Source organism: Periplaneta americana, chromosome 12 (genome assembly GCF_040183065.1).
Source record: "Periplaneta americana isolate PAMFEO1 chromosome 12, P.americana_PAMFEO1_priV1, whole genome shotgun sequence".
In the NCBI taxonomy this organism is placed as follows: Eukaryota; Metazoa; Arthropoda; class Insecta; order Blattodea; family Blattidae; genus Periplaneta; species Periplaneta americana.
The window spans coordinates 173,182,231-173,209,297 of record NC_091128.1 but is presented as its reverse complement, the minus strand read 5'-3'; the positions used below and the strand labels follow the sequence as shown (position 1 = coordinate 173,209,297).

Here is a 27,067-nt window from a genome sequence, read left to right as displayed (position 1 = left end):
TAGTGTAGTAATGAAACGAGCTATTAAACTCCAAGAACTGAAATCAGCCTTCAGTCATCGCCATGAAGAGAAAGATGACATGAATAAATGTAAGGAAGCCAGCTATCTAGGGGCGAATGAAATAGCTCGTTCTCTTAAGCCTTCCAACGAGGGAGAGTTTTATAAAAGCGTAATGATCAAGGTGGCTGAAATAATTTGTCCAATGAAAGTTGTTCATTAATTTTGAGATACTGCGCATTTCTCGACTAAATATCCAGAAGAGAATTCAAGAGATTTATGATTGTGTTCATTGAGAAATATTTAAAAAAAGCAAGAAAATTTGTATATATTTTTTACTGGTTCTTAATGACAGTAGTGACATTACTGATACAGCAATGCTTGCTATTTTTATTCGCGGGGTTGATGAAGAACTCAATGTTAGTGCACTAACCGCCACTGGTTGTAGTTTTAATGCCATGTACCTCTCCCCCGTCTCCTTACTTCTTAGATTCTCGCGTGTAATCACTGTCGTTCGAGTTTTGGTCACCGCTGGATAACATACGTACATATTACGTGGCAAAATCATCAGAAATTAACTTTGCAATACGCCTTGCTTTGTCGGCCACTTCAATGTCACGATCACTTCGCTGGTTGCCGCATCAACAAGGCGTTTTGTGTTTATTGATTCTGTTTGTCTTGCTGAAGGTTACGATGTCCACCTACTGTCAAGGTTTATATCTTATGCAGTATCGAGGGACAATATTTATTTTGATGTTTTTTCAGTGTTCCGTAAGACTCGTGAGATATACCGCTTTCCAAACGTTGCTGTATGTTCATACAGACGTTTTTTTCCCCCACCCCATCACTTGCACTGTTGAAAATGTCATTTAATACTTCCAAATATGAGAGTAGATGAGACTTTGTAATGAGCACCAATAATAATTACTTTCTTGTACGGTACATTTTTTAACAATAGCTATAAATTTATAGACATTTTTAAATATATTTTTTTACATAAATGCGTAATTCTGGAGAAAATGTAAGACACGAAAATGTGTGAGATGCAGCGCTACGCCAACTTCAACTGTGAATTTCGCTGGGTCACTTTTTAATGTAATATTCCAAGTGTCCTTCGGTTCTCCACGTGGTCCGTCTCACTTCACTCTGTATAATAATGTGTCTCGTAGTTAGGTGGTTCCGTCATGTGGTGGCTATTATATTACGTCCATTTTCGGTTTTCCCTTTCAAAATTCTTTAAAGTTTCTTCAATGAAGCGACGAACCTCGGACTGAGACAAGTGGCCAACGGGCTTGGAGCTCACATTTTCAGTTTTTCTCTGCTCCAAAGTCCCTTTCAAGGATGCGTTTTTGCGTACCTTTTAAATGTTTTTCCTTCCATTTTCCCCCTTGACATTGACATTGTTAGTGGATCGTGATCCTTGTAATTTATTGGTACTATCCCAACATCCCAATAGAGAGAGTAGGGGAAGCACGAAGAACATTGGGATTGCACCCGGATCCTATGAATTTTATTGTTCATATTGTAGTTGGAATCTCCTGGTAGAGGGGCAGAGAAGGCCTGACGGCCTTATCTCTACCAGGTTAAATAAATAAATACTACTAAATACTACTAAGAAGGACACCACCTATGTCCACACCTGTGGAGTAACGGTCAGCGCGTTTGGCTGCGAAACCAGGTGGCCCGGGTTCGATTCCCGGTCGGGGCAAGTTACCCGGTTGAGGTTTTTTCCGGGGTTTTCCCTCAACCCAATATGAGTAAATGCTGGGTAACTTTCGGTGTTGGACCCCAGACTCATTTCACCGGCATTATCACCTTCATCTCATTCAGACGCTAAATAACCTTAGATGTTGATAAAGCGTCGTAAAATAACCTAATAAAATAAAATAAAATAAAATAAAATAAAATAAAATAAAATAAAAAAGGACACCACCTATGAGGCAATTAGGCCAGGAGGTAATGGGGTAGGATGGCCAGTCCCTTCCCCCCTCCATTGCATACATCGCCGACTAGCTACGTATTACACTAGTCAGACTTCAGATGCATACAAACAATTGTTCTTCCTCAGACACATATCGTTAAGTGAGATGTACTGCCTGGTAATAGATGTAGAGCTGTCAAAAAAAAATCGGCTGCTCTCGTGAACAGCAAATATTTTCTAAGTCCACTTTCGATCACGGTGGTGTTACACGATGCAATGCACTTGTTTCGAAACTTTGGAGTTATTCGATATCTGCTTCTCGTAGAGCAGCTGTAGAGAGCTCGCTTATTGATTCGAAGGTTGTGAGTTCGAGTCTTGTTCAAGTTATTTTGTTATCGTTCGTTAGCGATATAAATAATATTCACGTTATCATTTGTATTCAGTTATCTTTTTAGCGATATATATAAATATTCAAATTATCATTTATATTATATAGAGAGTGATTCACGAGGATTTACCGTCACTTACAGAGCTTATTTTCGAAGATATTCTGAGCAAAAAGTCATATAAACGTTTGTACTAATCTCAATATTTTCAAAATTACACTAATTTGAACTTGTTTGTAAAATACCATTGTTCTTGAGTTTTAAGAGTAAAAGAATATTACATATAAAGAATAAACTATTCAGGAGTATCATTTCTTTAATTAGCTAGTATTCTGAAGCTAAAAATGTGTTGTGAATTCCATAGTTGCTTAGTACAGATTTTTTTAACTACAAAATTACATTTTGTTACGCATTTATCACAAAAATTGTTATAAATCATGTCATGCTTGTAAATTCTTTAAGACTGTACGTTAGGATGGATAATTAGATTGTAAAGAATCAAGTTCCTAAAGTCGTATGATTTGTAACAATTTTTTTGAAAAGTGCGTAAGAATGAAGTTATTTTTAATTAAAAATTGAAACATAAAATCTGTGAAAATTAACGACACATTTTTAGCTTCAGAACACTAGCTAATTAAAGAAATGACACTTCTGAATAGTTCATTCTCTATTTGTAATATTTTTTACCCTTAAAACTAAAGAAAAAAGGTATTTTACTAAGAATTTCAAATTAATATAACTTTGAAAATATTGAAATTAGGACAAATGTTTATATGACTGTTTTGCACAGAATGTTTTCTGAAATAAGCTCCGTAAGGGACGGTAAATACTCGTGAATCACCCTGTATATCCACATATCTACTACACTACAACTACAAATGTACATCCCCCCCCCCCATCATCGTAGTACAAGATTTCTAATTTCTGCAGGGAAGAAGTCTTTACCCTGATATCGTATTCTTGTGCTTTCGCTTTCACTCTGTCATTACCGTCGAATTTTATTGCTATGGAAACGTCTTCCGTGGGAACAAGCATGTGATGCTCTGATTTTGTGAGATCCGGGCTAAAGAGAGATGAGATGGAATCTGCCACCTAGTTGTACAATGCATTCCACGGTGATAAAGGCACAGTGGGGTAGAAGAAGAAGGAAGTTCTTGTTTGATTTTTATAACATCTCAGGAGTAATGTTGGCTTCAGTGAGTTTCTCAGCAAGGTAATATAGCCTAATATTCTCTACTGACGTCACAGCCATCTTTAAAAAAGTCACTTGATATTTGAATTAACGCGTCTTTGTACGGTCCAGTACCAGGAGATGCCATCCCAGAAAGTTGACCGATATATTTTCAGGACAGTTTTATAGGCCTATAATTTCTAAACTGCTAAAGCAAGGAGATGCACTATCACCTTTACTTTTTAACTTTGCTCTAGAGTATGCCATTAGGAAAGTCCAGGATAACAGAGAGGGCTTGGAATTGAACGGGTTACATCAGCTTCTTGTCTATGCGGATGACGTGAATATGTTAGGAAAAAATCCACAAACAATTAGGGAAAACACGGGAATTTTACTGGAAGCAAGTAAAGAGATAGATTTGGAAGTAAATCCCGAAAAGACAAAGTATATGATTATGTCTCGTGACCAGAATATTGTACGAAATGGAAATATAAAAATTGTAAATTTATCTTTTGAAGAGGTGGAGAAGTTCAAATATCTTGGAGCAACAGTAACAAATATAAATGATATTCGGGAGGAAATTAAACACAGAGTAAATATGGGAAATTCCTGTTATTATTCGGTTGAGAAGCTTTTATCATCCAGTCTGCTGTCAAAAAATCTGAAAGTTAGAATTTATAAAACAGTTATATTACCGGTTGTTCTTTATGGTCGTGAAACTTGGACTCTCACTTTGAGAGAGGAACATAGGTTAAGGGTGTTTGAGAATAAGGTGCTTAGGAAAATATTTGGGGCTAAGAGGGATGAAGTTACAGGAGAATGGAGAAAGTTACACAACACAGAACTGCACGCATTGTATTCTTCACCTGACATAATTAGGAACATTAAATCCAGACGTTTGAGATGGGCAGGACATGTAGCACGTATGGGGGAATCCAGAAATGCATATAGAGTGTTAGTTGGGAGGCCGGAGGGAAAAGGACCTTTGGGAAGGCCGAGACGTAGATGGGAGGATAATATTAAAATAGATTTGAGGGAGGTGGGGTATGATGATAGAGACTGGATTAATCTTGCTCAGGATAGGGACCGCTGGCGGGCTTATGTGAGGGCGGCAATGAACCTCCGGGTTCCTTAAAAGCCAGTAAGTAAGTAAGTAAGTAAGTAAGTAAGTAAGTAAGTAAGTAAGTAAGTAAGTAAGTATAATTTCTAAACTACACAACATATCCCAATGAAGTAAACGGCAATCGACAGACGAAGGATTAATGTGTCCAACGTGACCTTGAATTGGATCATATGATATCATCTAACGATACGGGGCAGGGGAAGTTAAACACAGATTCGTGGTCGCGCAGCAGCCGAGGCAGTGTAACTCGAGAATGCGAAGCGAAAGAACGTTCAAAGTGGTATCAAACGATTGTAACAAAAAAAAATACAATCTTAAATGAGCAACAATCAGCAGTCGACAGGTTAAATTGGAAAAATTTACGAGTGACTTTGAGTGAAGAGAGAAAATTCACAATATCCAGGGTCATCCATGACAGTAATTGCTCTCAGTTAGCAATTGTAGACGACCAAAAATAAAAAAAATCAAACCAAGTGAAATACCTAGGTTTTATTATAGACCAATATTTTCTACGGGATTGTCATATAAATCATCTGTATTTTAAACTACGTAAAACAATTAAATAAATTTGTTTTACTAAGACATTTTATGGAAAAAATAACATTAAGACAAATATATTTGAGTCTAGTTCATTCCATCCTACAATATGGCATTATAGAGTGGGGTGGGGCAATGAAGTCTTCACTCATGCCATTAATATTGTTACAGAGGAGAATAGTAAAAATATGTATTAAGAAAAAAATGGATTATCATACACGCCTCATATACAAGGAATTTAGTGTACGGTACTGAATATGAAACAAATATACATATACATCCTATTAAAGTACTACCACAAAAATAATAACTATTATTACCATGGTTACAGTACAAGAAGACACATTATATCACGTCCTTGGTTTGTACCCGAATACAATTCTGAAGCAAGACTAAGGCATGCCTCAAATTTCGACCCGACATTGTATAATAGCTTCATTAAAAACATTCAAAATTAGCATCTTCCAATAATAAATTATTTAAAAAGCAAGCACTTCAACTGATTTTAAATACTGGTCAGTATTTCTAATAATTATATATGTATTTTTTTCTTTGTTTTATATTCCTCTTTTAGATGAAATTTTTGAAAAAAAAATATATATATGTTATGAATCTTTCAAAATTCAATAAATCAAATTGAACTAAAATACGTTTATGTATATAATATATTATTCCATTATATTATTGCATAATATTTTGCATTTATTTTACAATTGTATTATTTAATACTTTTTCATTTTACTTTATTATTGTTTAAAGAGGTCATCGACCCTTGTGCCTTCCAGTTAACCAACTCTTCTGTGTTTTACCTTGTATTATTATTTTCATATTTATCACTTTACTTTTGCTTACAATTAAATAATTCTTTTAATGTAAGCTTAAGCATGTAATATTTGTTTTTAATTATTTAATGTAAATTCCACTCCCGGCCGCAAGCTTTTGCTTCATTAGGAGTGCCAACCAAAAGTGTACCATTATTATCGTTAAAAATAATAATAATAATAATAATAATAATAATAATAATAATAATAATAATATTATTATTATTATTATTATTATTATTATTACTAGCCGTACCCGTGCGCTCCGCTGCACCCGTTAGAAATAAATATAAAGTAATTACATAATTAAAATAGGACATTTGATCCAGGAAACATTCGTGTTTGATAGAAGGATAAATCGTTTAATACTTACTTACTTACAAATGGCTTTTAAGGAACCCGAAGGTTCATTGCCGCCCTCACATAAGCCCGCCAGCGGTCCCTATCCTGTGCAAGATTAATCCAGTCTCTATCATCATACCCCACCTCCCTCAAATCCATTTTAATATTATCCTCCCATCTACATCTCGGCCTCCCTAAAGGTCTTTTTCCCTCCGGTCTCCCAACTAACACTCTATATGCATTTCTGGATTCGCCCATACGTGCTACATGCCCTGCCCATCTCAAATCGTTTAATATGTTACTTAATTTAAATTGTATTTAAAATATTAAAATGCGATCATTTTGATCCGGAGACCACTCATTTGGTGCAATGACAATTCCTTTAACATGTTTCTTAATTGTTATTACCAATTATTTTTGGAAAAGCGAAAATTAACAGAAAAATTTTGGCTACAGATTTATTATTATATTATATTATATTATGAAAAAGTGTGTTGATAACGGATGTACTCGAATTAGAAAGTTTTTAATTTGTTGTGGAGCTCTTCAATCTCAGGAGGAACAACTTTTACAACAGCGCAACATAATCTGCTTGGCTCATTACCCAATTTTTTTGCATTGCATTTATTGCATATGTATTTTAACACGATTCAATTGAGCATAGTTAAAATTTGAATTATAAAATAATGCATTGCTAAGCTAACGTACTATTACTGCATACTAAATCAATACACCCTAGTTGTTCGTTAATTCTCAGAGATAAAAATGAATATGTTCATAAACATTATTATAAGAAATACAGGAAATGAATATACAGAATAACCTATCAAGTTTTCTGTGAATAAGAAGCTATTTTAATCTTACCTGTCCTCAATTCACTCACAAGTTACTGTAATAACATTATAGCATTATGTCCATCCAGAGAAACTACACTTTCCAATGATGAAATAATAATTAATTATACAAATCGGTTAATTTACCTTCCGATATTACTTCATACAAGCAAAGAAACATTGTCTGTAGGTTATCTTTCATAGCTTTCGATTGTTGTGTCCAAGGCCCCTTATAGACGAAGTCATTTGTTTTTTATTTCAATACACCGCCTTAGATGGCAGTTATTTTAATTTTAAAACTCATTTATCTCATTAAATATCAGTCCTATCAAAATTTTTCACAGAATAAAACTTAGCAGAAATAACTTTTAAAGAAACTTTTGTTATGTAACATATTTCAGAAAAATCAATAATAAGCGAGATATTTCGATTTATTTAATTCAGGCCCCCTTACAACCCCCCCCTCTTCAAATAACGTATTTTGAATGCCATATAGCCTATAATCTAAGTTACAACGAACTTAATTTATATTCCAATTTTCATCGAAATCGGTTCAGCCATTATCGCGTGAAAAGGTAACAAACATACAGACAGACAGACATACAAACAAAAATTTCAAAAAAAGTGATTTTCGGTTTCAGGGTGGTTAATTATATATGTTAGGACCAATTATTTTTGGAAAATCGAAAATTACCAGAAAAATTTTGGCTAAAGATTTATTATTAGTATAGGTTATTATTATTATTATTATTATTATTATTATTATTATTATTATTATTATTATTATTTACCAAATTCCGAGTATAACTATGAGATTAAATGCAAATATTTCAATTGCGGTAGTTTGTTCACCAGACGTCAGGATCTTGATTATTTATTTTTTTGTAAAGTCATTAAGGGGGATATTGATTGTGAATCTTTCATAAGCAATATCAGTCTTCATATTCCAGCTAATGGTTTAAGATTTCATAAATTGTTTTATAATAGGAATTCTAAATCTCTGTCTCCGGTCTGCAGATGCATTAAATATGCTAATTTGCATGGATTCAACTTGGATCCATTTAATGTGTAGTATATCCGAGTTTTTTTCTCACTGATCTAATTTTAATAATTATTTGTCCATTTTTTTTCTCTTGCATTTGGTCAATTGATTAAGGTAGACTATTCCATTATTTCAATTATCTTATTGTACTAATTTATGATTTTATAATTTTTATTTGATCTATGATTGATGTAGACTATTATATTGTTTGTATTTCATCTCATTGCCATTTTCTAACATTCATTCTCATCATCATTTGTTGTTTTGTTCTGTTTCGTATCGTGCTAAACTTTAATTGGCCTTGTGCTGTTGTTTTGAACGTTAATATTCTAAATAAAATAAATAAATTATTATTATTATTATTATTATTATTATAACATGGATTTATTATAGGGAAATCTACTACTACAAATTTAGTTTCCTATCTCAATCTCATTATGCCTGTTGTCGAAACTCAAGGTCAAATTGACTCAATTTATTTTGACTTTAGCAAAGCATTTGATGTTGTTCCTCACAAAATTTTATTAAATAAATTAAGTAATTTTGGTCTCTCCACTAACTACGTTAATTGGTTTGAAAATTATTTAACAGATAGACAGTCTTGTGTTCGACTAGGTAATTCTCTCTCGGTTCCATTTAATAGTGTATGCGGAGTTCCTCAAGGGTTACATTGGGACCTCTCCTATTTTTATTATTTATAAATGATATAAGTAAAAGAATAAGTTCTAGCTGCCTTTTATTTGCGGATGATCTCAAAATCTTTCGTAAAATTAATAGTTCGGCTGATTGTCAAATTCTTCAAATTGACATTAATTCAATTTTACAATGGTCTGTTGAAAATGGAATGAAAATTAATCAATCCAAAACTTTTGTTATTTCCTTCTCACGGAAAACTACTTCCCAAAAATTTAATTATTCTCTTAGTAATATCGTAATTACTAAGAAAGATTGTATTAGAGATCTTGGTGTCTCACTTGATTCAAAATTATATTTTCATGATCATGTGCAATATATTTATACCCATTCATTAAGAATGCTTGGTCTAATTAGATCTATAACTTATTCTTTTTCTACTCCTATGTGTTTATTAATTTTATACTATACATTGGTTAGATCCAAGCTTGAATATGCATCTGTTGTATGGAACTCCATTACTTCCACTGACTCGGATAAATTAGAGAATATTCAAAGAAAATTTATTTCCTTGTGTTCTTATAGATTTTTACCAAATTCCGATTATAACTAGGAGATTAATTGCAAATATTTCAATTGCGGTAGTTTGTTTACCAGACGTCAGGATCTTGATTATTTATTTTTTTGTAAAGTCATTAAGGGTGATATTGATTGTGAATCTTTCATAAGCAATATCAGTCTTCGTATTCCTGCTAAAGGTTTAAGGTTTCATAAATTGTTTTATAATAGAAATTCTAAATCTCTCTCTCCGGTCTGCAGATGTATTAAATATGCTAATTTGTATGGAATGAACTTGGATCCATTTAATGTGTAGTATATCTTTTGAGTTTTTATGTCAGTTTTATTAATTTATGCCATTTGTTAAAATATATGTAACATACTATTCTTGTCAATTGCATATCTTTACAATATTACTTATAGACTGTTATATTGATTGTATTTCATCTCACTGCCATTTTCTATCATTCATTCTCATCATCATTTGCTGATTTGTTTTGTTTCTTGTGCTAAACAGTAATTGGCCTTGTGCTGTTGTTTTTGCACGTTAATATCCTAAATAAATAAATAAATAAATAAATAAAATAAATTATTATATTCAGCGCAAAAAGAAAGCGGTTGTATAAGCAATAGGTAGCAGATGATAGAGCACGATTGTTACTATAGCAACAGACATGTTTACTCTCAATGCATATAATATGGCTATTCTCTGAGTCCCAGCACAGCGAAGATACACCGAGTTTTCATGGTATCTAAAAAAAAAAATATATATCTTAACAGCAAATCTAATCTTCAAAGTAAAGCCGTTAGATTCTATGATCTTGAGCCACCTTTCAGCGAGGTTCGTTACACCGTGACGGTACCAGTTTGTGAGTTTTTGCGGCGAAGAATTCGGTGATACCCATTTGAATTTCGAGAAATAATACGAGACTTTTGGTCACTTTTAAAATTCCATTGCATTCGGCAGGGTTTAATCCTGCGGACCTCGTATTCAGTAACGAGCATGCCAGGTCGAGAATGAGAACAGGGGACGAGCTTCGGGTCCAATGTTTGAAGAAGAAGAAGACGTAGAAGAAGAAGAAGAAGTTTAACATGTCTGTTCTGATCTTGCAGTTGCATTGTATTTCTCACTTCTTCAATTACGACCGTTTCCCCAGTCACTGATGTACAGGTTTTGTGTTGTCAACGCCACAAAAGACACAGAGTTACAGTGAGAATAAAAAAAAAACGAGAAAAATTGAACGGAATTGAAATTCTACTGAGCTCGAGTTAAAATACTGTCGAAGGAATCGTTGGAACCAGTAACACCGTTTTATGGGAGGGGGGGGGGACATGACATCTACACACAAGCAACAGGTGTGCCGCACGTTGGGGGAAATGTCTCTTTCTCCACTGTAGCAGTCTGCTCAGATTTCAGCGCTCTGAACCTGCAAGCGCTTTTTGCACGACCTTCTCTATGGTTACAAGAACACGAAAGTCTCGAGTTCAGTCCCGATGGAAAATTTTGACAATGGGCTTATACAGGATTTTAAAACATAACATATAATTGAAATTAAAAATTTAATGAGAGGATTTTGAAAAAAAAAAGTTCTCGGAGACGTAAAATCTTGTATTTAGATAGGAACATTTTTATGAAAACAAACTATTTTGCGACTATTTTTGTGCTAGTTACAGAAAAAAAATTTAATGAAATCCTATGCTTTTCAATATCATCTAAGGATCCCTTCAGACAAGGCCACCTTTAGTGGCGCGTTAATGGCGCTGGTAAATTGTAGATAATTTTTCAATCTTCCAGTGAACATGGACGTAGAAGGAGATATGCTTTTGGCAAATTTGCTCGTACGGAGAAAGAATAGACGTATAAATAGAAGAAGAGTTTGAGTCCATCCATTAGTTTTAGAAAAACAGAACCGAGGACTATTCCATACCTTGTTTGATGATTTACATCAGGACAATAAAAATATTAATTTAAAATTACGCAAATGAGGAACGATATGGCATAAAACATATTTTGTTTACTTTTTAAGAATTCAAAATTAAATATAATAGGCACCAAACATGAAACCAATCGTAACACGTACGAGTAATTCAACCAATATACTAGAAATAGGTGTCTGTAGGGTAATGGCAAAGTCAAAGGCCGTGGTGTAATTGAACCTAGGTTCCAACCTGAGATCAGCTAATTTTTCATCTCTTTCTTAATATTTTATTTAGTACATTATTTTAGATGTGTTATTTTATTTTAATGTGAAATAAAGGGGATTTTACTACATAAATAATATATCCATAATTCACACTAGTCCAGCAATTTAGTAGTCTATGGTTATATTTTTATTATTATTATTATTATTATTATTACTATTATTATTATTACTATTATTACTATTATTATTATTACTATTATTATTACTATTACTATTATTATTATTATTACTATTATTATTATTATTATTATTATTATTACTATTGTTATTATTACTATTATTATTATTATTATTATTACTATTATTACTATTATTACTATTATTATTATTACTATTATTATTACTATTATTATTATTATTACTATTATTATTATCATTATTATTATTACTATTATTATTATTACTATTATTATTATTACTATTATTATTATTACTATTATTTAACCGATTCGGTTAAATTCAACCGATTCGGTTAAATTCAACCGATTCGGTTAAATTGGAAAATATTCAAAGAAAATTTATTTCCTTATGTGCTTTTCGATATATACCCAATTCCACTGACTTTAACTATGATATTACCTGTAAATATTTTAACTGTTGTAGCCTTTATGCTAGACGTCTAAATCTTGATTATCAATTTTTTTGCAAAGTTATCAAGGGTGATATTGATTGTGAGTCTATCATAAACAATATCAGCCTTCGTATTCCAAAATTTTCAAAAAATTTTTTATAACCGAAATTCAAAATCACTTTCTCCAGTCTGTAGATGCATAAAATATGCCAATTTGCATGGGCACAATTTAGATCCTTTTAAGGTTTAGTTTCGTTTTGATTATTAGTTTTTACTGTTTGTACACAATTGTATTCATGTATGTTTTTGTTATTTATGATATTATTTATTTTTGTTTTGCACCTTTGTATCTTCTGTTTGTGTATTGTGCTGAACTATAATTGGCCTCTGGCTGTTGTTCAGCACACAAATATTAATAATAAATAATAAATAAATAATTATTACTATTATTATTATTATTACTATTATTATTATTATTATTATTATTATTATTATTACTATTATTATTATTATTATTACTATTATTATTATTGTTATTATTATTATTATTATTATTATTGTTACTATTATTATTATTATTACTATTATTATTATTATTACTATTATTATTACTATTATTATTATTACTATTATTATTATTATTATTATTATTCTATATTAAGCGCCGGGAAAGCCTCAAGTCATACATTATTATTATCGCCATTCTATATTATTCTGTCGTGACGTGTAGGGAATTGGTGGTACAACAGTCGTCCGTTAGCAGCGCTACTAACGCGCCATTAAAAGTGGACTCGTCTGAAGGGACACCGAAACGGCATACTTTTTATGCAGTACTTCATTTGTTTTCTAAAGAAGTATTATGGTCATGATTACTATGGTAACAATATAAATGCTGATTATATTTTGTTATAGCGCGGAAACAAACGTTTGAAAGTGCGTAGAAACCAAGAGCTCCTACCCGTCATAATGGAGTGGGGATTATCATCTTTCTTAAATCTCTTGAACAGAACGGATCTACTCCTGTGAAGTATGCGTCTCCTCAAAATGATCTTATAGCGCAATATTTGCGAGTACCAGCGACTTATATCTCGTCAGTAGGTGGTCATACGTCGATCAAACCGGTATCGTCGGATTCGTCTAGTCGAGATGTATCCGAAACAGTGCACTTAATTTATTTCTAACTTGTTTTGTTTCATGTCTGAGCGAAAATTGTTAGTTTTCGTCATTTTCTGCCGAGTCTCTGTCGTTCGGCCGGGGTCAATGAGGGATTTTTATATTCCTCAGACTCTCCTCTATTCATCTGTTGTCGTCTTTTGTAATTCTGATAATATTTTCGTTTCACGCAACCCAACATTTTCCAAAGTGAATCAATTCTTTTTAACAATTTTCACTGCGTTCAGGGATCAAAGGAACATAACTGAGTTTGTGAGAATCAATACAAACGCCTTTCGTCAGATCTATTGCAGATGTACTCACGCTAAAACCTTCCGGTTGTGTTCTCTATAAAATCTACCCATTTTCTCACGAGATTTAGACCGATGTATGAGACCGGTGTCCACTCAGCATCATGACGAATTTGGGGATCTCAACTGATTGTCAAAATCCTATTCCATAAGCCAGGTATAACGACTGGGGTAGGAACATTGTGCCGAACACACCTTAACCCTACTTATTGGATGATCGTTCACCTCTTTTAAGTTATATGAAGTGAGATCAGTAGTCGGATGGTTGTTCTTGGCCCTCCACGGGATATAAAGCGCCACAGATTTAATTTCTATTTTACAGTAAGATTTAAAAAACCCATCAATGTCGCCCTTATTCGAACCGACGAACTTCTAATTGCGTGACACGTGAGACGGCCGCTACATCATCGAGAGCGACTGTAGTCTGTGTTAAGCAGGATAGGTCGACTCGTCTATACCGAGCGCACGAAGTAATGGGAGCAATGGTGTGATGAAATTTTAAACAAAACGACAACAGTCGGAAAAAAGTAGCCTTATAACATATACACAGTGGGCCAAAAAACGGCACAAAATTAGAAATATTCTATTTTCGGAAATGCATAATGAATGCACTGTTGAAATAGATAGACTTTAAAGATGAGCAGGATTTTTTATTATGTTTTTTGAGGCTCAATTAAAATCTTATGGAGGTCAATACACAATGATGCGAAAAATGTGGTTTTTGAAGAAAATTACTTCAAAATGCAGGAACTGAATGTTGATCAAATTAATAATAATAAAATTAATGATCTTTCAAATAATCGAAATTAAAAATGATGCTCTGTATGACCGCCATTTGCCCGCACAAACATTTGTAGAGATCTTCTCCATTGTCCAATAGCACCGGATATCTGTCTTTGATCAAGTCGGTCCTAACATTCAAGAAGGCGTTGTCTTAAATGTTCAATATTATGAATTCCTATTTTTTAGTAGTTGACTCCATACAAAATAGTCCGTAGGATTAAGATATCGTTTGAAACTCCAGCGGAAACCATCAGAGAATCTGAGAAATGCGATCTTTCACGCAATAATCTCTCAGGAGGGATATCATGTCCGTATCTTGCTAATCAATCGTTGTACGCTTGAAACAGACCATTGTCGCTTAGCGTAGTTCCTTACAATTTGACGGGCAGATAAATTATCGTATTGGTGCAAATTTTTAATGAAAATCTTGTCTTCGTTCGTTAAGCGACCCACTATTCACAAAATGAGAACTCAAAACGGAAGAAAACAAATGACGATAGCACAACAAACGGCTTGGCCAGCGAATAGGGATTATAAAGAATGGACACTGAGCGCAATTTCCTGTGTTTTGTTTCTCTGTGCGCCAGCGCATAGTTCCACTTTCAAGCGCTAGAGGTTAGTGTAATCGAGCATACGCTAAGATAATAATTGAGAACAGAGTTAAGACACAGGATCCAAACATCGCCTACCTTATTGCATAATCCAGTAACGCTTTGCTTCAAATAAATTCTAGTTAACAGCTTTTCCTTATTTCTCAGTGACAAACTAGTTGTAATAATAATATTTTATATTTCAGATATCATAAATTATATTATAAAATAATATAATATATTATAAAATTAAGTATCGAATTCGTTTAATATTTGTATATAATATAATATAGGTATATGGTTTTACTTCTCGTAAGAGTTTTGTTTCTCCATTTTTAGCGCTATCACATCATTACATATTTTAATTGTTGTTGGGGTCAACGTCTCAACTCTCATTATAAAGGAACTCTAGAGTCTAGACATTACAGTTAATGACGGATTTATTATTTTATGGATCCAATTTATTTTATTTGAGTACATAATGTACCTAGATGTATTAATTATATGTGTTATATTTCCGCTGTGTCGACTGCTAGCTGGTGTGATGTCAGCGCCAACTCTAGGGAGAAAGCAGAATCTCACGCTCTAGCTGGCTTGAAGGTCATTGAAATCAGTCCGGCTACATCAAAGGTACCGACGCGAAGTGTCCATTCTTTATAATCCCTATTCGCTGGCTTGGCCTGCTGAACTCTTAAGACCATAATGCTTAGTTCGGCATAAACGATCGATTTTGCACTGCCTTACAAAAAATAAAAAAATAATGTTTAATAAATGGTAGAAAAATAAATAATGCAGTACATTCCCGGGCTACAAGGACTGTGAAATTTGCCTGTGAAATAAATTTTCAAGTGAAATCATTAGCTACTGGAATATAACCATTTAAATTTTTTAGGCTTTTTTTTTGGCCCACTGTGTATACTCATAATATTTCGATTGCATTCCGTAATTTTCTCGAACAGTTTCAGATGTAGTGATAAGTGGAAATACACAGTCCTTAGCTTTCATTTTTGTCCTCAGCCTGTGTGTGTCTGCGTATCCTGTCCGCATCATCCACATCGCTTTCGCCTCTTTAATTAAACAAAGTTCTAGCCTCTCTGTTTTTAAAGGAAAAATGCTCGACTCTTCTTAATTGATAATTTTAAAGTTGCTGTATATCAAGAAAAGAAATCTAGCCTTACTGACAACACTATATTAAATATCTTCCGCTATTCACACAAAGACGTAATAAACACTGCAAAGTTGTAAGATACGCCTCCTAGCACAATTTAATAATCTAGAAATCTTTCAGTTAATATTTTTAAATTAGACGAACCGGTTTGTACAATTCTCGCTGATCCCTGTGCGAGATACAGCAACAACAATAATAATAATAATAATAATAATAATAATAATAATAATAATAATAAAAATAATAATAATAATAAAATCCACAAACGATTAGGGAAAACACGGAAATTCTACTTGAAGCAAGTTAAGCGATAGGGTTGGAAGTAAATCCCGAAAAGACTAAGTATATGATTATGTCTCGTGACCAGAATATTGTACGAAATGGAACTATAAAAATTGGAGATTTATCATTCGAAGAGGTGGAAAAATTCAAATATCTTGGAGCAACAGTAACAAATATAAATGACACTCGGGAGGAAATTAAACGCAGAATAAATATGGGAAATGCGTGTTATTATTCGGTTGAGAAGCTTTTATCATCCAGTCTGCTGGTGAAAAATTTGAAAGTTAGAATTTATAAAACAGTTATATTACCGGTTGTTCTGTATGGTTGTGAAACTTGGACTCTCACTTTGAGAGAGGAACAGAGATTAAGAGTGTTTGAGAATAAGGTGCTTAGGAAAATATTTGGGGCTAAGAGGGATGAAGTTACAGGAGAATGGAGAAAGTTACACAACGCAGAGCTGCACGCATTGTATTCTTCACCTGACATAATTAGGAACATTAAATCCAGACGTTTGAGATGGGCAGGGCATGTAGCAAGTATGAGCGAATCCAGAAATGCATATAGAGTGTTAGTTGGGAGGCCGGAGGGGAAAAAGACCTTTTGGGAGGCAGAGACGTAGATGGGAAGATAATATTAAAATGGATTTGAGGGAGGTGGGATATGATGGTAGAGACTGGATTAATCTTGCTCAGGATAGGGACCGATGGCGGGCTTATATGAGGGCAAATACCTGGGAGCAACAGCAACAAAGATAAATGACACTCGGAAGGAAATTAAACGCAGAATAAATATGGGAAATTAGTGTTATTATTCGGTTGAGAAGCTTTTTGTCATCAAGTCTGCTGTCAAAAAATCTGAAAGTTAGAATTTATAAAACAGTTATATTACCGGTTGTTCTGTATGGTTGTGAAACTTGGACTCTTACTTTGAGAGAGTAACAAAGGTTAAGGGTGTTTGAGAATAAGGTGCTTAGGAAAATATTTGGGGCTAAGAGGGATGAAGTTACAGGAGAATGGAGAAAGTTACACAACGCAGAACTGCACGCATTGTATTCTTCACCTGACATAATTAGGAACATTAAAAACAGACTTTTAAGATGGGCAGGGCATGTAGCACGTATGGGAAAATGTAGAAATGCGTATAGAGTGTTAGTTGAGAGACTTGAGGGAAAAAGACCTTAAGCGAGGCCGAGACGTAGATGGGAGAATAATATTAAAATGGATTTGAGGGAGGTGGGATATGATGATAGAGACTGGATTAATCTTGCTCAGGATAGGGACCGATGGCGAGCTTATGTGAGGGCGGCAATGAACCTGCGGGTTCCTTAAAAGCCATAAGTAAGTTGTGAATAAAGGTGTGAATAGTAATAGTATTGGGTGATGTTATAATAATGATAATAATAATAATAATAATAATAATAATAATAATAATAATAATGATTTATTTTAGCTGGCAGAGTTAAGGCCGTAAGGCCTTCTCTTCCACTCAACCAGCAAAAAGTGTATATACATATGCATGAACTTACAAAGAATTCAACAATTTGAATTAGATGAGAGTTACATTTATACAAGAGTTATTTACGAATTAAACAACAAAATACTGTGAACTATTAATTAAACACTGAAATAAACTGTGTAGCAGAATTAAGCTAAAATACATAGAATGTTAATATATTTCAAATAATATTAGATAATAGAAAGAGATTATTATGAGACAATTTTGAAAATACAGCAATATCAGGATGATGTCTAAAGGGAGAAGTAACAATGTAGTCAGTGATAGTTTAAATCGGTAAGATTGGAGTGAAATGCTAATAAGGTTATCTTTTAAGCTGTTCTTAAAGGTGTTTATTGTCTTGCAGCCCCTAGTACTTTGTGACAAGGAATTCCATTGTCGCGAGATGGATGCTGTAAAAGATGATGAATAGCAAATGTTCTATGAAGAGGTATACTTAGCGTGCCACAGATAAGTGATCTGTATTTACGTCGTGGTTAGAGTATAGATAAGAGAAACGAGACGAAAGGTAATTTGGTGTTGATGTGTGGAGAATTCGAAAGAGTAAAGATAAAGAGTGTAAAGTTCTGCGTTCTTTAAGTCAGAGCCACGAAAGACTTGCGAAGGACGGTGATATGTGATCATATCGTCGGATGTTGCACACGTATCTGACGCACATATTCTGAGCTCGCTGTAACTTGACTGACAGTTCAGAACTTAGGTCACTTAACAGAACGTCACAATAATCGAAGTGCGGCATTAGTCTACTAGGGTAAGTTTTAGTTGCTGGGGCAAGAAGTTTCTTAAGCGACTCAAACAGTGAATGGAGGAACAGATTTTTTTATCGTTTCTTTAACTTGAAAATTCCAATTTAGATTATTATCGAAAAAGTAGCCAAGATTAGGTGTTAAGGTGTGCAGAATTCGAAAGAGTAAAGACAAAGAGTGTAAAGTTCTGCGTTCTTTAAGTCAGAGCCACGAAAGACTTGCGAAGGACGGTGATATGTGATCATATCGTCGGATGTTGCACACGCATCTGACACACATATTCTGAACTCGCTGTAACTTGACTGACAGTTCAGAACTTAGATCACTTAACAGAACGTCACAATAATCGAAGTGCGGCATTGCTAGGGTAAGTTTTAGTTGCTCGGGCAAGAAGTTTCTTAAGCGACTCAAACAGTGAATGGAGGGACAGATTTTTTTTATCGTTTCTTTAACTTGAAAATTCCAATTTAGATTATTATCGAAAAAAAGCCAAGATTTGGTGTTAAGGTGTGCAGAATTCGAAAGAGTAAAGACAAAGAGTGTAAAGTTTTACGTTCTTTAAGTCGGAGCCACGAAAGACTTGCGAAGGACGGTGATATGAGATCATATCGTCGGATGTTGCACACGTATCTGACACACATATTCTGAACTCGCTGCAACTTGACTGACAGTTCAGAACTTAGGTCACTTAACAGAACGTCACAATAATCGAAGTGCGGCGTTACTAGGGTTTGCACTAGGGTAAGTTTTAGTTGCTCGGGCAAGAAGTTTCTTAAGCGACTCAAACAGTGAATGGAGGAACAGATTTTTTTATCGTTTCTTTAACTTGAAAATTCCAATTTAGATTATTATCGAAAAAGTAGCCAAGATTTGGTGTTAAGGTGTGCAGAATTCGAAAGAGTAAAGACAAAGAGTGTAAAGTTCTACGTTCTTTAAGTCGGAGCCACGAAAGACTTGCGAAGGACGGTGATATGAGATCATACCGTCGGATGTTGCACACGTATCTGACGCACATATTCTGATAGGTCACTTAACAGAACGTCACAATAATCGAAGTGCGGCATTACTAGGGTATTAAGTAAGTTTTAGTTGCTGGGGCAAGAAGTTTCTTAAGCAACTCAAACAGTGAATGGAGGAACAGATTTTTTTTATCGTTTCTTTAACTTGAAAATTCCAATTTAGATTATTATCGAAAAAGAAGCCAAGATTTGGTGTTAAGGTGTGCAGAATTCGAAAGAGTAAAGACAAAGAGTGTAAAGTTCTACGTTCTTTAAGTCAGAGCCACGAAAGACTTGCGAAGGACGGTGATATGTGATCATATCGTCGGATGTTGCACACGTATCTGACGCACATATTCTGAGCTCGCTGTAACTTGACTGACAATTCAGAACTTAGGTCACTTAACAAAACGTCACAATAATCGAAGTGCGGCATTACTAGGGTTTGTACTAGGGTAAGTTTTAGTTGCTGGGACAAGAAGTTTCTTAAGCGACTCAAACAGTGAATGGAGGAACAGATTTTTTTTATCGTTTCTTTAACTTGAAAATTCCAATTTAGATTATTATCGAAAAAGAAGCCAAGATTTGGTGTTAAGGTGTGCAGAATTCGAAAGAGTAAAGACAAAGAGTGTAAAGTTCTTTAAGAGCCACGAAAGATGTTAGTGTTCGTAGTAGTGAAAGTTACAGCAGAAACCATCGGAATGTATTTCATGTGTTACATCCGTGAATTCCAACATGTGAAGTGAAGACTCCAGTTGGCTCCCGGAATAGTGGGCGAAGAAGAGGTAGTGACTTGTCTAACAAACACGTCATCAATTAGAGTTGGTCGGTTGTTCCTCGAGAAAACCACCTGGGGGGTCGCAGGGGGGCGAGGCGGACACACCCCCGCGCCACGTGACGCGGGCCGGCGCGCTGCGTCGGTGTGGGCGCCTCGAGGGCCGCCGCATATAAGAGCGGGACGCCCGCCGCATCGGGTCCACACGCACCGTCGCAGCCGCCAAGTCTCACCAGCACAGCAGGACTCCCCGTCACAGCATCAGGTACGTGTGCATGCCAGGCCCCAACCCCACTGGTTTCTGTCGCACGGTGTTACCGTCCTGTTCCATCGCACCTCACAGTTAATGGAGAGACAACCACGTCCGATTTTCTTAAGTTACCATCAGAGTTAGAATTTTTAGGGGCAATCTTCATTAAAAAAAATGGAAGGAAAACTTGCTAAAATAAGACAAGGGAACAAAAAGATGTTGCTTCACTCAACTATTTCGGAATAGTATACAGTAGAACCTCTATTATCCGTGGTAATGAAGGGGATGGAGTGAACGGTTAATCGAAGAAATCGGATAATCCGTACCATATAAGGTTTTCATAAATTAAGTGCATAATACAGTTTCATAATTGAGGAGCGTTTTTGCAAAAGTCGATAGATGCAGAAATCAAGATTTTACAGAAATTACACTAAGTGACAGGATCTATCGAGTTTTGAAAAAACCTGGAAGGTTTGCTAGTCTCTACATACGGTATGAATCAAGTTTTGGTAAATCTGATTTCATTGATCGATTCCGGAGGTAGAAAACATACGATATCCATATGTAACTGACTTTCGAAAATTTCTGCATCTATCGACTTTTGCAAAAACGCTCCTCAATCTCCCCCGTGGTCTTGTGTTTTAACACGCCAGGTAATGGAACACAAATTCACTAATTTAAGTCTTCTTCTCAATGACGGGTTTCTAAGAGCCAAGGAAACTCTTTATGACGACTGTCTGTGGCAAGATACGAATAGTACAGGTCTCATGTTGTAGATTTACATAATTATTACACTTTATATTTGTTTTTAATTAAATCGTGCACAGTTGTAATTCCTATTTCGTATTCGGATGCGATCAGCCACTTTCTTTTTTCTCAAACCACTCAATTTACTTACTTACTTACAAATGGCTTTTAAGGAACCCGAAGGTTCATTGCCGCCCTCACATAAGCCCGCCATCGGTCCCTATCCTGTGCAAGATTAATCCAGTCTCTATCATCATACCCCACCTCCCTCAAATTCATTTTAATATTATCCTCCCATCTACGTCTCGGCATCCCTAAAGGTCTTATTGTAGGGATTCGCAACAAGCTGTTTTTTACGGTGATGGGTTGTTAGCCCTTCGCCCAACCCCCAAGCTGGAGGACCACCCCTTATCGGCTGTCCACGACTGCTTATTCAATATATTCGCAGCTACCCTCCATATCTGGAGGCCGTCTCCTCTATCCGCAACCTGAGGACGCGCCATGCCGTGGTGATAGGGACCCACAATACATGCAGAACTTCTTTTCTTTGGAAGGTATTTTGCATTGCATTTAGGCCCCTCGAAAAGTAGATCATACTGTATAAAAGTTTGTAAAAACGAAACACTGTAGAAAAAATTCGTACTAATATTATGTACAGCACTTCATATTTTTTCTGCAAAAAAAAAAAAAAAAAAGAGTGAGAGAGAGACAATCGGATAATCCGCCAATCGGTTAATAGGGTGACGGAAAATCGGGGTTCTACTGTACTTCGATACAAGATTGGGAAGTGCTTTTTACAAAATCAAGAAATAGTTTCAAAAATTCTCTCTGCTCGTTTTTGAATTTCCGACATTTTGTAATGCACTTCACAAAATGTATTATACACCATTTTGTGCGAGATCGTGCGTATTTGCTTGTTTTCCGCACAGAACCAATACGCGGTAAGTGTGAAATACCACATTCATTATTCCCAACGTAACACACATAACAATTTCCCTCTTCGTACCGCTTAAGCGCGACATTCATTTTACTGCTTTAGGCTTTTAACATATTATTTTTAGAGACGTTTAACATAGTAATAATTATAAATTGGAAACTTACCACTGCAATTTCACCTAAATTGCAATGTTAATTATTCTTTTTAAATATTTGCAAAAATCAAGTAAACTCTACAACTCCACGAAACTTATTGCATTCCTGATACAAGTAACATTAAGGAAGCCGTGAAAAGATCAACAAGATTCCAGATGCCGATTTTATTACTGCAATATGTTATATAAATATTATTGTTAAAATATTAAAATGAAAAATAAATCATTACATAACCTTACCGTTTGTTTTAAGTTCGCATTTATAGACTGGGGAAAAAAAAAGACAGATGCATATCACGGCCTGCTGGAGTATAGTAAACACAGAAAACATTTTATAGGAACAATGTTGAAGATAGATATATTTGTTTTCCAAAGTTGCCGTCATTGAACAGAAACCAAGATGGAGATTTCATTGCAACTAATTAGAAATTCGTCTTTCAGGTATGTAATAAACGATCTTCGCACAAAATAATGTACGATACACGAGCGGTATGTTTGTTTTCATGTTCTCGGAAATTAAAAAAGCTCAACTACGTTTCGCTTTTTCAGTCTTTTCCTCGAACATGAAAACGTCAACATACCGCTCTTGTAACGCATATTACTATTGCATGTAATATTTACTGGCGTATTTCATTCATTTTTTTTTTTACTATAGCCTACTTCTGTGTCCTAAAATGGGGGTGCGTGTTTTATGCGTGGAAAGTTTCAGGATATCGGTCCTACATTAAAAAATCTGAGATCCTAAACTGGATTTTGTAATATGTTACTTAAGTCATATTACAATACCGATATTTCTCTTTTCACTGCTAGCGCACCATCATTACAACTGAACACGCCCAAAACTTTATCGTCTATAATCAGCTGGTACGGATATTTCCAAAATTTCATACCAAGGTGTCATGTATTGTGTCGTGCAGCTGAGGACTACGCTATTAACGACAAAATGGATTTTTTTAGTGAGAGTATTGCCCATAAAGTAGCACAAAAATCGAACGAGAGTCTGTCGCACGGACATCGGGTGTAGGATCCTCAACTTGCCGTATCTTCCAGTGTAACACGTAACAGTGCTAATTCGACCTCTGAAAGATGATAAATGAAAATTCTGTCGGTATGAAACGTTCTTGGAAAAAATTACAAAATGTTGCCAGCAAATGCGCGAAATATTCAAGGATATATAATTGTAAAATTTCTATGATAAAAATTAAGGTGCGTAAATTATGCGAATAAATACGGCAATTGAAATCAACTCGTTCGAAACTACGTACATCTCTATAATACAGGGTGGAAGTGAAATAATCTTGTAGATTGAAAAGGAACGACAGGGTGAACTTAAATTAAGAGAAAAATCTATATTATATTTTGTAATTAAATGCATTGTTAATTACAAAATTCAGTTGGAAGCTTCAGCTGTTTGGCAACATCGCCGCTAACACTGATCTTTCTTCTCGTACTACTCATGTAAGAGGTTAACGATTTCAGAGCCTTCTGCCTTAGTGAACTACCTCCCATCTCCCTTTCTGACTACAATGTTGCAAGCTGGTGGAATAGATCAGTGGCTTCAAATTAATGGTTTTTAAAGTAAATTTACACGCTATTTAAATATGCCAGAGAGATAAATTATTCTTTATTAGATTTTATATCGATATGGACAATCACGATCCTACTCGCAGTAGTTACCGAATAAGAGGGAAAAAACTTTTTTTTTTTTGAGAAAATTATGGACTTTCTACCGATATCGTATTACACTTTTTTGTTACATACAACATGAACTATTCGCTCTGAAAATCTTCAGAGGTTATTTCATTACGCCCTGTATAAGCTACAATCATTATTCAGTAGGTTACATGCCAGCATCATTCACAAGAGGAAGTAGTGAATCGTATAACAGTTCCATCAGTTTCGTTGAAATCGTGATTGAAATCCTGAGTCTGGATAAAAAATCGACATTTGGATACCTTCGACATGACAAAATCTTGTATTAAACATGTACAGTAGTTTAGTATCAAAGTTACTTTTAGGTTTACTATACTACCGATTGCAGTGAAATGAGAAAAAAAAGGGAGAGAGTTCGCTATTGCTGGTTCACAACGGTCAGCGTGTGGAATTTTCAATTGTTGCAGATGTGCTTTTTCTTTAGTCCCGCGTTCAATACCGATACATATTACAAACTGCAATACTATGAAATTCAGAAGTGAATTAAATGATATAATGGCTAAAAAGTAGCTGTAAGAGGATAGGAAATGTTATTATGGACAGGGTGAGGCGAAAAAGAGATAAAGGTCACAAAAGGGGGGGGGGAATGTGCTGGAAAATTATCTTATTTGATATTGGAGGCAACATTTGACACTGGTTTCTTTCAGACGGATCTACAAACAAAGTGAGCACCTAAAAATCCTAAGTCCACACCTGTGGAGTAACGGTCAGCGCGTCTGGCTGCGAAACCAGGTGGCCCGGGTTCGAATCCCGGTCGGGGCAAGTTACCTGGTTGAGGTTTTTTCCGGGGTTTTCCCTCAACCCAATACGAGCAAATGCTGGGTAACTTTCGGTGCTGGACCCCGGACTCATTTCACCGGCATTATCACCTTCATATCACTCTGACGCTAAATAACCTAGATATTGATACAGCGTCGTAAAATAACCCAATAAAATAAAAAAAAAATAAAATAAAAATCCTAACCTTGGTTATCATCAGAGAAGGTGTACTGCTATCTTTCCGATGTTATAGAAATTGATACATTTAATTTTTTCGGAAATACGCACTTTGAGCACCAATGGTAAAGATTCTTTTCAAAGGCATATTGAAATAATAATAAAAATCTCCGATTATACTATTTAATTTTTTGTGACCCTTTCCAAACATTAAGTCTGTATGAGTGCCATTGGGTCGACCGTGTTCGTATCCAGTTTTTTTTTAATTCATTGCTAACTATATAGCTTCTCTTTTTGTACTTTCTGGTTCAGCTCACAGATGGCACTACTTGTCAACAATATTACATTGAAAAGTGTGTCCAGCTACAGTCCTGATTATATTGCATTTCTTTATTTGAAGACTGGTTAATAAATAACCCGGCACACTTGCAATCAGACTGCATTCATACAAATTTCCCGACTATTGACATCCAAAAAACTTCTTTTGTTCAAGGAAAATTCTCCGATAGTCGATCTCGGGATCCAAGTATTCTGAATAAACATCAGATCTGAATCTTTTAGTTCCGGTGAAATTTACTAATACTGAAGTATAAATTAACGACAATAATTGCGTTGCTACGATTGACGTTGCTATGGTACAAAACAAATGAGAAATAATCTTTAGTTGCCATTGTCTGTTGGAAGAAACAGTTCACAAAATATGTTTGTGGAGATAATAGGATTTATAATTTACCTTCAAACTTCATAATATGTTGCGAATGTAAATATGAATAACGCCACCACCAATACCATTACCAATTCAGTTATTTAAAATTTAACTTACTTTCACTTCTTTTCAAACGGCGTGCAGCACATTTTAATTTTTACACTCTGTGCAAAGAAAAAAATACATTTTTTGCGTGCCGTGCAAAAATGACACACTATGGATATCCAAAAGTATTAAAAAAACTACATATTTTGGAGGTTGACAATGTAAAAAATAAACTTTTATTCAACCTTTACGCCAAAAATCGCCGACAGATATTTTAATCAAGTAATAGTAGTAGCCATTTAAATCTGAACACAAAGTAGTTACTTCTGAACACACAAGGAAATTCTTAGCCACTAGACTCACTTTGTTCACATCGAAAAATAATAAATCTTCACGCAACGCTTATGCCATGAAACGCCGCCAGGTTTTACACTCAAATATAAGGAGCAGTTTAGTCGAAGCCATTTTAAAACTGAACACAAAATGGTAGTTAGCTGAAAACACGCACAAACGAATTCTTAGCCATTGGACTAGATTTATTCGTATTCAATGCATGAATAGTATATTATGAAACTAATTTATTTATGATGTTATAACCTACTGCATGAGCTTTGCTCATTTCATAAATTTTGACCAATTAAATAATTGTAGGCTAGGGCTAACATTATACACGTGATTCCTATACGCTATTTTTTGTGTATGACAACATTATAAAACTATCAATAAAAATAACATATCACGTTTGATATCATGGTCTATGAAGAACGGTTGATATGACAAAAATGATATATTAAATATTATTGCACGGCAAATCGTTCCGTAATATAAATTTTGTAGGTCACGTTATGTCATCATAACAGAAGTCATACGTTTTTAGTTGTCATGGTAACATTTTAACGGCTCTGGTAATGTGGCATATTATTCACGAATTTGACTAACGATAAAGATTATGTATAACGCTGGTGCACAAAAAATAAATGCCTACTCAAAACTAACGCAAAAAAATACCGCCAGGATTTTATTTAGATAACAGCTGGAGTTTAGTGGACGCCATTTTAAGTTTAAACACAAAATGACAGCTCAAACCAAGAACAAACAAATTCTTTCCCTTTGGAAT

At 34.7% G+C, this 27,067-nt stretch overlaps 2 protein-coding genes across 2 annotated transcripts in view; one reads left to right on the top strand and one right to left on the bottom strand.

Annotated features, from left to right (window-relative positions):
• LOC138711203 (acyl-CoA synthetase short-chain family member 3, mitochondrial) overlaps positions 1–27,067 on the bottom strand; it is a 330,810-nt gene that overhangs the window by 226,630 nt on the left and 77,113 nt on the right. The window lies entirely within an intron of this gene.
• The window catches only part of Ms (neuropeptide receptor myosuppressin), a 99,722-nt gene continuing 93,249 nt past the window's right edge, over positions 20,595–27,067 (top strand). The window contains exon 1 of the mRNA XM_069842590.1: positions 20,595–20,727. The gene's annotated coding sequence lies outside the window, so the exon portion shown is untranslated. The remainder of the gene's footprint in view (positions 20,728–27,067) is intronic.